Source organism: Ursus americanus, chromosome 7, assembly GCF_024610735.1.
Source record: "Ursus americanus isolate L20-20 chromosome 7, mUrsAme1.1.p, whole genome shotgun sequence".
Lineage (NCBI taxonomy): Eukaryota > Metazoa > Chordata > Mammalia > Carnivora > Ursidae > Ursus > Ursus americanus.
In genome coordinates, this window is record NC_142133.1 from 46838423 (window position 1) to 46851564 (window position 13142).

The window sequence follows — 13142 nt, forward strand, 5'->3', positions numbered from 1 at the left end:
CCGAGCTACTCGGGAGGGGGAGGAGCCATTTCACTTCTGGGAGAAAGTGGAAGAGAGACTCAGAAGGACCAGCAAGAGCTGAAGGTCAGGAGTGTCTTCGCTCTCTCTTTGCAACCAAAAGCTCAGGGAGTACCTATTGTAAACAGTACAACCCGTGATCCAGAAGAAACTGTTAGCACTTTATGACAAGGGGCAGAAGGGGTGATGTCTATGTGGGGGGAGACTCTATTTGCATCTTGTAGATTCTTAGCAGTTTTCAATAAATGGCCTTGCCAGGGAACACTGTTTAAATCCCTAGACATATTCTGTCACCCTCAACATCTCAGGCACCTACTCGATCACTCATGTCTATGTGTGTACTCCCCATGGCCTGGTAGCCCCACATCCAATGTAAAAAAGCCACAGGAAAACAATTTCCTTACCAAATGGGGGGAAAGAAGGATACCATCTCTAAACAACTAACACGAAATGAAGCTATAAAATGTGGTAAGACAAACGGGAAGTGACCCTCTCCAGCTTTTATGGACCTCGTTAACAGAAATTCTAGTCCGTCAAAAATCTTACACAAAAGGCCTCATGCACTCTCTGGCCAGGAGGCAGGGCTCTGTGCCCAAAGAAATCTCGGCACTGTGGTGGGAGGAGGAAAACGAGGCCCTACACGTTGGTCCCACCATCCTGGTCATGTGCTCTTTACTCTCATCCATCTTCACCTCAAACATCTCAGACCCCCAAACAAAACCCACTGGGAGCCCCAAGCTTCCATGAACAACTCAGAGAAGTGATCCTGGTCCAAGATGAACGAAGAAATGGAGACAGGGCTCGTGTGATACGTCCCTCCTTCCACAGGTGGGTTCGGGGAGCCACTCTCTAAGACCAGCTATGTCTATACAAACACGCTGTTGTATCCGTACATCATACATGCCACTTGTCCATTTTCTTCTCAGCCCTTTTATAAAAACTACACTAACATCATAACAAGCAATGCAGCACAATGTTTTACCTAGATCTGCAAAGGGATTTTGTGTACACCCCGAATGCTGAAGCTTTAGTCATACAGACCCCACGTGGACATTGTAGGAGCAGCAGCAAAGACAGGGAAAGCAGGAAAGAGGTAAGAAGATGGTAGTAACAGCCGAGACCAAGAAGTGGGAGCCAGCGCCTCTCCCTGAGGCTTCGTACCTGCCTCCTATGTCGTGCTGGGACTTGTCCTCTAAGGACAGAGAAGCGGAGAAAAGCCTCTGGCACTCAGGGGGGAAACAAGAGAGCCAAGGCTGACTCACAGTTAACATGTGAGTCCGTAATGCACGGGGGAAAAAATGACAGGGTGGGTACTGATGGCATGTGGAGACAGGAGATGAAAACAAGAGGCAGTAACACTGTCATCTAACCACCACGGGAGGCCAGAAGAGCCTAGAGGAACTTTCAAAGAGAGACACCCCCCCCTCCCTGAAGAGACAAGAATACTGAGTGGATCTTAGCCTCTGCCTCATGTCAGCTTGCAGCAGACAAAGTAATGCCCCGTCTCTCTTCTACTAAACTGCTCCCAACTCAATATAGCGTGAGTGGTGACAGAAATGTGTTATTTTGTTTCGTTTTGTTTCAAATAAAAGGCCAGGACTCCAGGAAAGCTTTCTAACTGCCCAATCCTGTGACCTGGAACATGGGACTTAACCTCTGAGCCTCAGTTGACTCAACCTCAAAATGGCGATGATAACATCTTCCTTCTCATGTTACTGAAACAATCAAAGGGGAGGTATTCCCAGCCCAGTGTGCTGCCAGTCATGAGCCATCAATCAATCTCCTACTCGTCAAGACTAAGCCTTTCTCTGAGTCACCCGGATGCAAAGGAGCTGAGTCCTCTAATTTAAAAAGAACTTCTTTCCCAAAAGACAATTGATGGAGAAAGCACTGAGCCAGGAATCCCACAAACATGATGCTAAGCTTCTGGTTTGCAAATATTTTTAATCAGCTTCACTCTTTTTTTTTTAAGATTTATTTATTTATTTGAGAGAGAGAGAGCACATGAGCAAGAGGGCCAGAGGGAGAGAGAGCACAGAGCCCGACGTGGAGGTTGATCTCACAACACTGAGATCATGACCCTGAGATCACCACCTGAGCCAAAACCAAGAGTTGGATGCTTAAGCAGCCGAATTCTTTCTTAAAAGACATGGTATGTAAAATGTACACGAATCTAAGCTGAAACCTGGTTATTTGCCTCCTACTCCTCTGCATCCACCCCACCAAGGAAATCCCCGAGCAGAGTTCGGAAAGCTTGGACCTGATGGTCTCCACTTGCCCTCCTTATAATGAACACCACTGACTTGTTTTGTACGTGTTTCGGGTTTCCTAAAGATATGAATAGTTCTCTAATAACAACTATAATTTTAATAAACTCTCAGCCCTTACACAAAACTCAGAAACACCTGTTAACAAGGTCTGGAATTCTGTTCAAAATTCAATCCTTTGAATCTTGAAATCTCTTTAGTTTTTAAATATCATCTATAAATTAGAAATTCCCTGGGAGGATTGATGCCATTTCTGTTTAAATCACAGAGTTTTTGACCAGTCTGTGAAGACAAGGCCCAGCCTGCCCAAATAAATGATAGCCGCTCAAGATGGAAGAAGGAGAAGCCAAAAGTGGCAGAAAGAGAGAGGGAGAAGAAAAATTCCCTCAGCCCCAGAATAAACCCTGTCCTCCCCTCTCACTCTCAGACTTTTCAACTATTCTCTAAAGGGACCCAATTTCATTTGATGTATAAAACAAAGCCTATTCCAAAACTTGCATTGTTTTATTATTTAAGGAAAAGATGAGTTTTGGATTTCAAAACTAAAAAGGGTTTTTGTTATTCACTGTCTTATTGCCGTTAGAGTAAATTTGTAAGCATCATTTATTATTCTGGAATTTTGTTATGTATGGAATATATGTAAAGAGACAACTCTAATTCATATCTTGAAGGCATAAACTGAAATAAGTGATCAAGAACTCCCCATGGGAATGTTCCATGGAGGAGTTTGTGGCCAGCCTATAGAAGTGGAAAAGGGTCATCTCTCTTTTCCCCACCGCGGAACAAAGGGAAAAGGTCCACAATGACGAGAGGACATGTTACGAAGAATAAGAGTAATTTCACAGTCATTTCACGTGCAGATGCTTAGGTTTTCTTCCCCCAAACCTTCCCTCTACTCTTCTCTCTTGAAAATGGTCTTTGTTAGTTATTACGCAGTGTGGGTTCCTGGGATGATGAGTCAGGTAAGAGTTGTGCCCCACCTTCTCCTCCCTGCAAGCAATCTTGACCAACAATTCCAAAATTTGAATTGCAAAAGTACAGTCAATTCTGCAATAATGTATGTGCGCGTTCCTAAAAATCGCCATGCTGTGCAATATTGTGCAATATAAAGTATAGGTCTTATGGGGAAAAGGGGGTTGGGAGCACCACATTCAAAAGCTTCGTCAGGGGCACGTAAACAGAAGCTTGGAAACAAAAATGGCAACACAGCTGTACACATCTTACATGGTTAAGAAAGCCCTGAAGTTTCCCTGTGTATGTGGGTTTGGAGGGTTGTAGCCATGAGTCATTGTGCAGTGGTAGTAGGAGGCTACCAGAAATCAGACCAAGTGTTGAAAGGTCAGGTGTGGCCGGACATGGTTTGTAACACAGGCAGTGAATGTGGGAGCCCCAGGAGGCGGGCTTGTGTAGACCCTCGCTGTGTATTCCCCAGGGCTCAGACCAGCAGAGCGCAGTTCCCGCATGTACCTAGTGTTTGCTGTGGACAGAACACTAAATTCACACTGTGCTCAGCCGTTCTCTAATACTTCAAGCGTGTGGGAACAATTTTGTGTTTTCAAAGCAAGTGTTATAACACAACTGACTGTATCTAAAATTTTTAGGTTTTTATCTCTCATCATCACCCTCCATTCCACTTGCAGAATAAATTATCCTAGACACAGATCTCATCTTTCACTTAGGATCTCTCAGGAAAAAAAAAAAAAAAGTCAGTCTAGAGGAATGTTTCCAGTGATCAATGAGGTGGGATTTTAAAGGAGACTGTGGTTTATTCAGGGCCCTGTCAGTGTTCCCTTGCTGAAATATAATTGAGCCTGACATCGAAGAAGAGTAGAATTTGGAAAGATGGCCAACAGTAGACAAGCAGGGATAGTATAGGAGCCAAAGAATAACCCAAACTTAGGACCAGGCTCTGTACTCCGGAAGAATCTTGTCTCTGGTAGGGGTCCAGGCATTAAGGAGCATGCAAACAAGAAGCACCACGAGGTGCCCTGATGCTGACTTAACGAGTTCAGGCATATGCCCCAGCTGTCTCTATCTGTCCTTTTTAACTTGTTAGAATACCATCTGTGAATTTGCCTAAACCTTCCATTTAAGTCTCCAGCTATCTTAAGGAACACTGTCATGTGAGCTAGGCAAGAGCCAGGAACACCGTAATTGGGGCATTCACTCACCACATATTTAATTGAGCAATCACTGTGTGCATTGCCACCTAGGAGAAAAAGAAGTCTAAAGCCCATTCTCAATCTGGCAACCTGACCGCAAGCCTCTCTGGAGCTCAGAGCCGGTTCAAATCACAGAACTTCTGCACTCCGTGCTGACAGCTGCTTCTCCCCTCCCAGGACTTCTCAGATATTGGTATCTGGAATGGCACCATCCTTTACCCGGTCAGGACCGTCCTGGGCATGGCAGGACATTTAGCGTCCCCAGTAAACACTTGCCAAATACCACCAGTGCACCCGGTCATGGTGAACATCCAAAATGTCCCCCTCATGTGTTCAAACACATCTGGCAGAGGGCAGCAAGCCCCCTGGATGAAAGCCGCTGCCAACTGGCCTCTCACTCAGCCTCATACCTTCTTTTCCCTGAAGACTCAGGCCTGCCCACTTCTTGACACAAGTACTCCAGCTGTATTCATTCAGTTAACTTTGGAGAAAACACAACCCACAACCAAATGGGTAAGGGCAGGAGACACGAGAGCAGGGAAGAAGAGGACAGGAAAACTCTAAGTGCTCCTCAAACATTTCCTCACCCTTTATTGCCCACAAAACATCGATATCCTGTAATTCCCAGAACAGTCCTAGAAAACTGGTTTTGATAGGGAAACTGACCTAGAGACATGTCCTCAGTCAGGCTGCTGGTTTGGGGTTAGAATCAGGTCGTCCTGGTTTTTATTCCTCTGTGCATTTCACCATGGCTCACTGCTGTTCCCTGGTGCTGGGAAAAGAGCCTGAAATGCCTTTCACTAGCCTCCGACTTTCCTGGTGCAGGTTCTGTGGTCATTTGAGTTTGTCACTTCTGCTGTTCACCAAACATTTCCAGCTCCCTACCTTCAGGGGCACATGGTGATATTATACTTCCAGCCCATCTCTGGTTCTTCAAGGATACATGACTGGTTCTGGCCAATTAGTTGTGAGCCTTCCATGGCCAGTTCAAGAAGCTCACTCTCTTTTCCTTCTGCGGCAACAAATCACAGCATCCAAGATGGTGGCCGCTCTGTAAGAGGGAGTCCAAAAGTAGGGAAATGTTGCAATAGAAGCCACAGCAGACCTGAAGGGGACAAATCGTGTGAGCAAGAAAGTCATCTGTTGTAATAAACAATGAGATGTGGGAGTTGTCACTGCAGCACGGTGTATCCTATCCTGACTAATCGCCCTTCTGCCCATGAGTCAGTTCCCAGACATTTGGATGGAATAGAACTCCTAAGATCCATCCCATGCCCGCATGCACGCACATACACACACAGCCCGTGTGCATACACAGCACGCACACACACACAACATGCACCGTACACAGCACAGAGCCCCGTGCCTCCTCCGTACATCACCCTCGTGACTTAAATGTGGGTTATTTCACCTCTCACACTCTCTTCTCCTCTTTTCAAAATGTCAGTCGCCTTACAAAGTACAACTGGCTCCCAGATATTCAGTTATTTCTTTTTGTTTGGCTCTTCCTGTTCGACGACGCTCTGTAATGATAGGTCGTGTGCCTCATTTGACTCTGTCTCCCACAGAACCCAGAGAAAACAGGACATAAGTATTTGTTAAATAACCCACCTTCACAATCTAGTGTCCAAAGCAAAAAGGGGGGAGGAATTATCCAGGAATACTAATTTTGCCTCCAAAAATGCTGGGAAGAATAAGAAGTGAGAATATACAAGGTGAAAGGGACTACTTATGAGGATACAATGCATTCTAAAAGCTTGGAGAGTTAGAGGGGGTTATCAACGTACAAGCAATCACTACCACAATATAGAAGGGCTCTTTATCACTAGGAAAACTTCTCATTAATTACCACATGTGCCGTAAGTTATACTTTATCAGCTATCAAATAAAAGACTTTTTATCTCCTTCTGGGTCTATGGTCAACAAAAATTAGGCTTCTAGTTAATATCTGATGAATCCTGGGATGACTCCAGAGGAAACCTGCTCAATAATCCGATAGTTCATTTAACTCTCATCCCGCTCAGCGATCCCAGACATCCTGTGCCGACAAAGTGAAATATGATATTGATCTAGCACCGCATTGTTCAGTCTCCGTGAATCTTTGGGGGTCATTTGCTGGCTGATAGATTAACACAAGTGTGATAATCACTTTGGAAGTAAACTGTCAAGTGTGTGTGCTATGCTAGATGCTGTACTGAGAACCCCAGGAAATTAGTTTCTCCCTAGGGGATGTGTTATAATCACGTTTAATAAAACTCAAACAAAAGCTGGAGAAGCCGACAGAGGTTATTGCCAAAACACACGACTGTCTGTGTCCTCGGGGGTGAGAATCATCCTCTCCCAGCCTCTCAGCTTTGGAGATCTTATTTCTCCCCCTTTCAGGGGATACTCTGAACCGAAACAAGAGTTTAACATGAGACTAAAGTAATAAATAGTAATAGTAATGGTAATAGTAGTGCAAGGGCGAAATTGTGCTAGACCCAATGTCACATAATTTTACATGCATTCCCTTGGAAAGGGGGCACCGTTATTGAGTACAGACTCACCAGCTACTTTGCCTGACTTCAAATCCCAGCTTTCTCCTCATCAGCTGAGTGAGTTACTTAACCTCTCTGTGCCTATGTCTTCGTGTGTGAAGCTACCTTACACACAGATTTGTTGAGTTAATTTATGGGAAAAAATTAGAATGGTGTCTGCCATGGACGCACACCTCAAGTATGATTTTATGGTTCTTTAGAGAGATAGAGAAAGAGGTGGACAGGGAAAGAGATATCTGTGAGTGTAGGTATGTGGATGTATCTATACTTACTTATGCTCAATGAGATAAACACGATCAGTACATCTGTTTCACAGAAAAGTACCTGAGTTAGTGAGATAACAGAAATAACGAGCTTGAGGTGAAAGTAGCAATCAAATCTGGGACATTTTTATGCTAAGGAACATATTCTTAAATAGTTGGTGTGCTGTGAACAGGTATTTATTAGTCATCAAATATTTATTATCTACTTTGTGCCAGGCACCTTGCCATGCAGAGCCATGGGGCTCTGTCACTCACAGCAAAAAGCTGGACAAAATGATGAAAGAAATACCCTACAGGTGTTTTTTGTATTCTTTCAATAATGTTCCAACCATTGAAGCTACATCCTTGGATACCCCCACCCTTGGTCTTATACTTCACTCAAGTAGATACTCCCCAGGCGACATTCTAGAAGCCTTTCTGTATTCTCATACCTATTGCCTTGATTCCCATTCTTTGAGGGACCTCCCCTTTGTTAAATGGTAGCCAGCTGCTCTGGTTAACTCAGATGGCAATTAGTTCTCCTCATGAAGAAAAACAGATTGGAAATCAGTAGGTGTCTCATGGCCAAGTTCAAACTAAAGCTTTATGGTGATAGTGAAAGAGTTTTCTAAACTGGATCACAGATTTAACTTAACTAAAGGAACTCTTCCAAATTTAAGCTAATGCAATTCAGTATGCTAACATCACGTTCTTGGAATCGGCTCTCATGGTGGAATTTCTTGTATTGTAGTCCCATTGGAAGGAAAATGCTGTGGACAGAATTGACCTTAGGGGTTCAATGTCCCTTGGTCAACCATGACAGTTCAGTACCTCACATGGTGGCCCATTTGAACTTGACAACATCAGCTACTTAGTGTTGCTCTATGTTGTGCTGGTACCATAAGAAGAGAATCTCTCTGGAATATACGTGATCCCTCTTCCACCTCCTAGACAGTAAAATTGGAAAATCAGCTGATGAGTCTGAGGACAGGAATACGGGTCACACAGTTAAGTGCAGCCAATTTTAATTAAGTAACCTCATCCTTTTGCTCCAAACAGTCCAATGGCCCAAACCTCACCCAGGTTAGATAATGCCCTATAATTTTCAAATTGATCTCCTAGTTCCTCTGAGCATGTCTTTTCATTTTCCCTTCTCTTCACAGGCAAACTGATAGAAAAAATCAGGGGCTTACTGACTCCTAGCTTGCCTCCCTTCACTCTCTGCTCGTCAACTGATGGCTAGATCTGTCTGCCACTCTCACTTCTAAACCCTGAGTGTGTCCAATAAGTATTTTTAGACTGCTGCTCTGCTATCCTACGGAAATCATACTCACGTCCCTTCTCTGACCCCTTTCCAAGGCCCACTTCTTTTACTTGTGACTCCAGTGCTGAACATATCCCCGTCAGCCCAGAGATAGTGTTCTTCAAGTTTCTATCACAGAGTTTGGCTATTCATGAAAGCAGAAAAATAGAATATTAGCTGGAGGGTTAAGTGGAGACCATAACTTACTGAAAAAGAGATGTGAGATATTTTAGCATCTTTGCTGTTGGAAAGAATCCATCAGAAAATGAGAAAATAAATTATGTAGAGGGGAGGTACTTGAACAAGCAAATTCTTCACAAAGCAAGAATTCACTAAAAGCAACCAGTTAAGGGGGAAATTTTAACTTTTCCCAGGAAAAAATGGAAAATCTTAACCTGAAAGCTTCTGATCTCCTGAGGAATCTTTTAAGAATTTTACATGTCTACCAAAACATTCTTTAATTCTTACCATATTTTCTTTCAATGTGTTCATAACACAAAGCCATCCAACCAATCCATCGAGTCCTCACAAAGCGATTGATTTCAAACGGGGAAGAGTAAAGTTTTCTCTTGATTCCCAAACACTGACTCGTAACAAAACAGAGTGAGGAAAAGCATCTCGAGCTTCAAGGTTCCTGCCTTTTTCCACGAATTCTGGAGGCAGAATTCCCCTGCATCCCTCCGGCTCCCAGGAGAAATCAGATCAATGATTCTTATCTTTTGCCTCTGTCCTAACCACTAGTTGTATTTTCAAACATTTACATTCTGGAACTTCACCCCAGTCCTGATGAATCTGAATCTCCTGGGGAGAAGGGACACAGAAGGGCAGGACACAAGAGTGTGTTCTTCCTTTTTTTTTTTTTTTTTTTTTTTTTTGCAAGTGTTCCCAGCTATTCTTGGATACACTGAAACTCAGATCCTAAATAGAGAAGCCCATATAATGGTTTTTATCTTCATTTGTTTTCATTCTTGCTTTCAATAAGCTCTTGTTATATACCTATCATGTGCCAGGCTCTGTGTTTGGCATCAAGTATACAAGTTCAAAGGCGATGGTACATGCCCTCAAGAAGTTTATCATCTAAAGGGGAAAAGAATGGGAGCTACTCAAGGTCAACTCAGCAGCGTGAAGTCTTGTGACCAAGATGTTCTAAATAAGTTGAGGAGTGACATCCAATCCTGGCTCAGATGGGGTCAGGGCACAAGATCCCCACAAACGCCAGGCATACTCTGGAGGTGAGCTCTGAAGGATGAGTAAGAGCCAACGAAGAAATGTCACGCAGAAATATAATTAGAAATATTTCCAGTTCTTAAAAGACTTTATTTGTAACTCTTCAATTAACTGAGGAAGGCATAGGTGAGTTCCCATCTCCAAATTGTTTTTATCCAAGAAACCACTTTGATATCCTTTCATCAGTCCAGATTAACTGAGAGCTTCTTCCTTTCCAAGGGATGGGGGACATCAGAAGGACTGTAGGAAACGTTCCTGGTCCTTAGACATGGGAAGGAAGGCTTTGGAGAAGTGGGGAAATTTCAGCTGCATGGGAAAGCAGCTTTCAGTTGGAGCACCAAGGACAAGATGGAGGGGGAGGCGAGGTCAGGAAAGGCAAAATTACTGCCTCATGGAGGTAGTAAGAAATAAGTTAAATAAAACAGAAAAGGGGGGGGGGAAGCTTCTTTTGAAACATTTGAAAATTCAGAAGACAAACTCTTCTATAAATCCCCATGCACACATCTCGAGGGGCCCTGCCTGTCCTGGCAATTGGGGTGAGTTTCCCAGTCGAACCGACCCTGCATTACAAATGTGTCACCCATTTTCCAAGTCCAGCTTGAGTTTTCTAGCACAGACTGCACTTTGTGGTAAAGCAGAGAAAACGGATTACAACAAACTGTATTCAACATCGGAGATTTTTGCCAACAAAGCTATTTTCACAGGTCAGTGTTGGCTAACCGTAGAAACGAAATTGTGTTAATCTAGTTACAAACAATTCCTCTCCAAGAAAAAAATAATTGTGCCTTAATAGACACCTGGCTTAAAGGCTAACAGGAGTGAGGCCCCACTCTCTCCTGCAATGATTAGACCACTTTTGAAGTCCTATGGGCAATTCTGGCTTCTCATTCTGAGGAAAGCTGGAAAACTGCCCCAGCTTGGTCACTATTAAAACCAAAATACATGACAAACCGTTAAAGGTACCCTCAGGAAATATGTGGTGCACTCAGAATGGAGGACTGAGGAGAATCTAAAGAAGTAAGAACCAACAAGGGAGGCAACCCCCCCACCAAGGCTACTCCCCTAGAACTGAAGCAGGGGGACGGGGGGAAGGGGTTACCAGAACCCTATGAGTCCTGTAGCTAAAGGAGCCTGGCCACTACCAACCTGTGTGCCATGCCATGGCGTGGAGGGAGCCGGGGGAATAAGGCCATAACCACTAGCTCCTTGCTCCACACAATGCCTTCCGCTGCCCATCCCAGAAATCAAAGAGCAAGTAAACCCACTAACACCAGGGCATATACATCAGTTTCTGGGGGTTAAGCAGGTAGGAAAGATAGAGGGTAAATTTGAGGAGCCAAAAGAGAATACCCACATAGGATCAAAAATTGACTATTGGCCAGACATGAACACTGTCTTTCAGTATTTGAAACCTATGGAGTCGTATCCCAAATTTAGTCACCCATAATTATCCCTCTTAAACCAACTTTTGTGATCTCACCCAGACTTCCAACACCTGGCAATACCTTGGTTAAAAATCTGCCAATAGAAGGGGGCACCTGGGTGGCTCAGTCAGTTAAGCATCTGCCTTCGGCTCAGGTCATGATCTCAGGGTCCTGGGATCGAGCCCTGCATCGGGCTCCCTGCTCAGTGGGGAGCCTGCTTCTCTCTCTCCCACTCCCCCTGCTTGTGCTCTCTATCTCTCTCTATCAAATAAATAAATAAAATCTTTAAAAAAAAAATCTTCCAATAGAAGATCTCACAGTCTACACAAAGACGTTCAAACTTCTTGTTGATCACACACCCAGTGACCCCATCTACATTTCCAACTGTTTCCTACTACTTCTCTGCACGTACTGAGACAGAGTAAACTGGATTATTCACTGCTCCTGAGGTCATAACTTCACTCGTGTTGTTCCTTTGCCACGCAAAATCCAATTTCACATTTAAGACTCAGTCTGAATTCTACCTTCATGAAGCCTATCCTACATGTTTAAGCCAGCTGTAATCTCTCCCTCCTCTTTCCATCGCCCTGTGGCTATATCTCTTGCAGAATTTACCTTAGAAATGTATATGTCTTAACTCCATATCCAGTTCTAAGCTACTTGCAGGTGTAACCAGTGTCCCTCACCCTTGTACCTCTCTTCCTAGCCTGATGGCTTCTGCACCATAGACAACCACGAAAGCCTCCCTGAACTGCATTAATATTCATTGATTTGTTATAGATTTGAAAGAGTTTCTTTCATTTTCTCCAACCAGAAAATATAATCAAAAGATTTAAAGTTACAAGTAGTAATATTTTGGCTGAACATAAGATTTTAAAAAAACTAACCACAGGGTGGGTTTTTTTAATTTTAAAGATTTTATTTATTTATTTATTTGAGAGAGTAAGAAAGAGAGAGATCACAAGCAGGGGGCAGGGGTAGAAGGAGAAGCAGGCTCCCCACTGAGCATGGAGCCTGACTCAGGACTCGATCCCAGGACCTGGGATCATGACCTGAACCTAAGGCAGACGCTTAACCAACTGAGCTACCCAGGCGCCCCCCCCCCATTGGAAGGTTTTACCCTCAGCTGTTGCTGAATGGGAATATGATTTCAGATCATATATTTACAGAGCAAAATTAGGCCATATCACAACCGAAAGTTAGCTAACCGGTAGCATTAGACATCAGGGGAATTGTTGTGTAACCCAGAAGGTAGCATTAATTTTACTTTCGAATATATATTTATGTATTTGCATAATGGGGATGAGTTCAAGGGGACATATTAGATTTACCTGACCGTTATTCCTTTGCCGGGAAAATTCTTATTCAGAAAAGGGGGCAAGAGACCTTGACAGTATCAGGACCTATCTCTAAGTGCCAGAATTTATTATTAGACTCTGTCCCACTAGATCATCTGTGATTCTTGGCAGGCAAGTGTTATACTGAAGTCTTTTCCATTACAAAGACTAAAGGAGAATTTTTGTAAGATTTAATAAGCACATCAGCTTCTCTAATGGTTTTTTATATGTGCTCAGCCCTCTCAGATACTGCCATCACAGCATAAAATTCCATACTCTTTTCGAATATATTTCATGCTTCTTTTTAATGACCTCATTAGACAAATCAGTTTTTTGGCAAACCAGGTCTAAAAAAATTAATCTTACAGTGATTTGTGACATCCAGTGATCAGACAATACCGAATACATGCTTTCAGAATTGCCAACCTATTCCAATAATGAGAGACGAGGGGCAGAGAGAAAAAAAGTAAGATATTTACCTTACCCTTGAGGAGTTTATAATCTAGATGTACAGACAATGTGAGCCCCAAGTATAGCAGTGAATGACATGTAACAGCTTCGTGGCTCATAACCAAAAAGCACTGACGCTGGCAAGGTGGGAGGAGGAGTGAGAGTTTAGAGTTGG

At 43.5% G+C, this 13142-nt stretch overlaps 1 long non-coding RNA gene across 2 annotated transcripts; it reads right to left on the reverse strand.

The window, feature by feature from the left end:
- Positions 1 to 5019: 5019 nt before the first annotated feature.
- LOC123799627 (uncharacterized) lies at positions 5020 to 9364 on the reverse strand. 2 transcript variants are annotated; one of them, XR_006781664.2, is made up of 6 exons: positions 8998 to 9364; positions 8561 to 8674; positions 8058 to 8173; positions 6059 to 6131; positions 5859 to 5970; positions 5020 to 5552 (listed from the first exon to the last, which is right to left on the reverse strand). It is a non-coding gene; the product is annotated as an uncharacterized LOC123799627 (long non-coding RNA). The 2 variants fall into 2 exon arrangements; XR_015725231.1 differs by lacking the exon at positions 8058 to 8173.
- Between the last annotated feature and the right edge of the window lie 3778 nt (positions 9365 to 13142).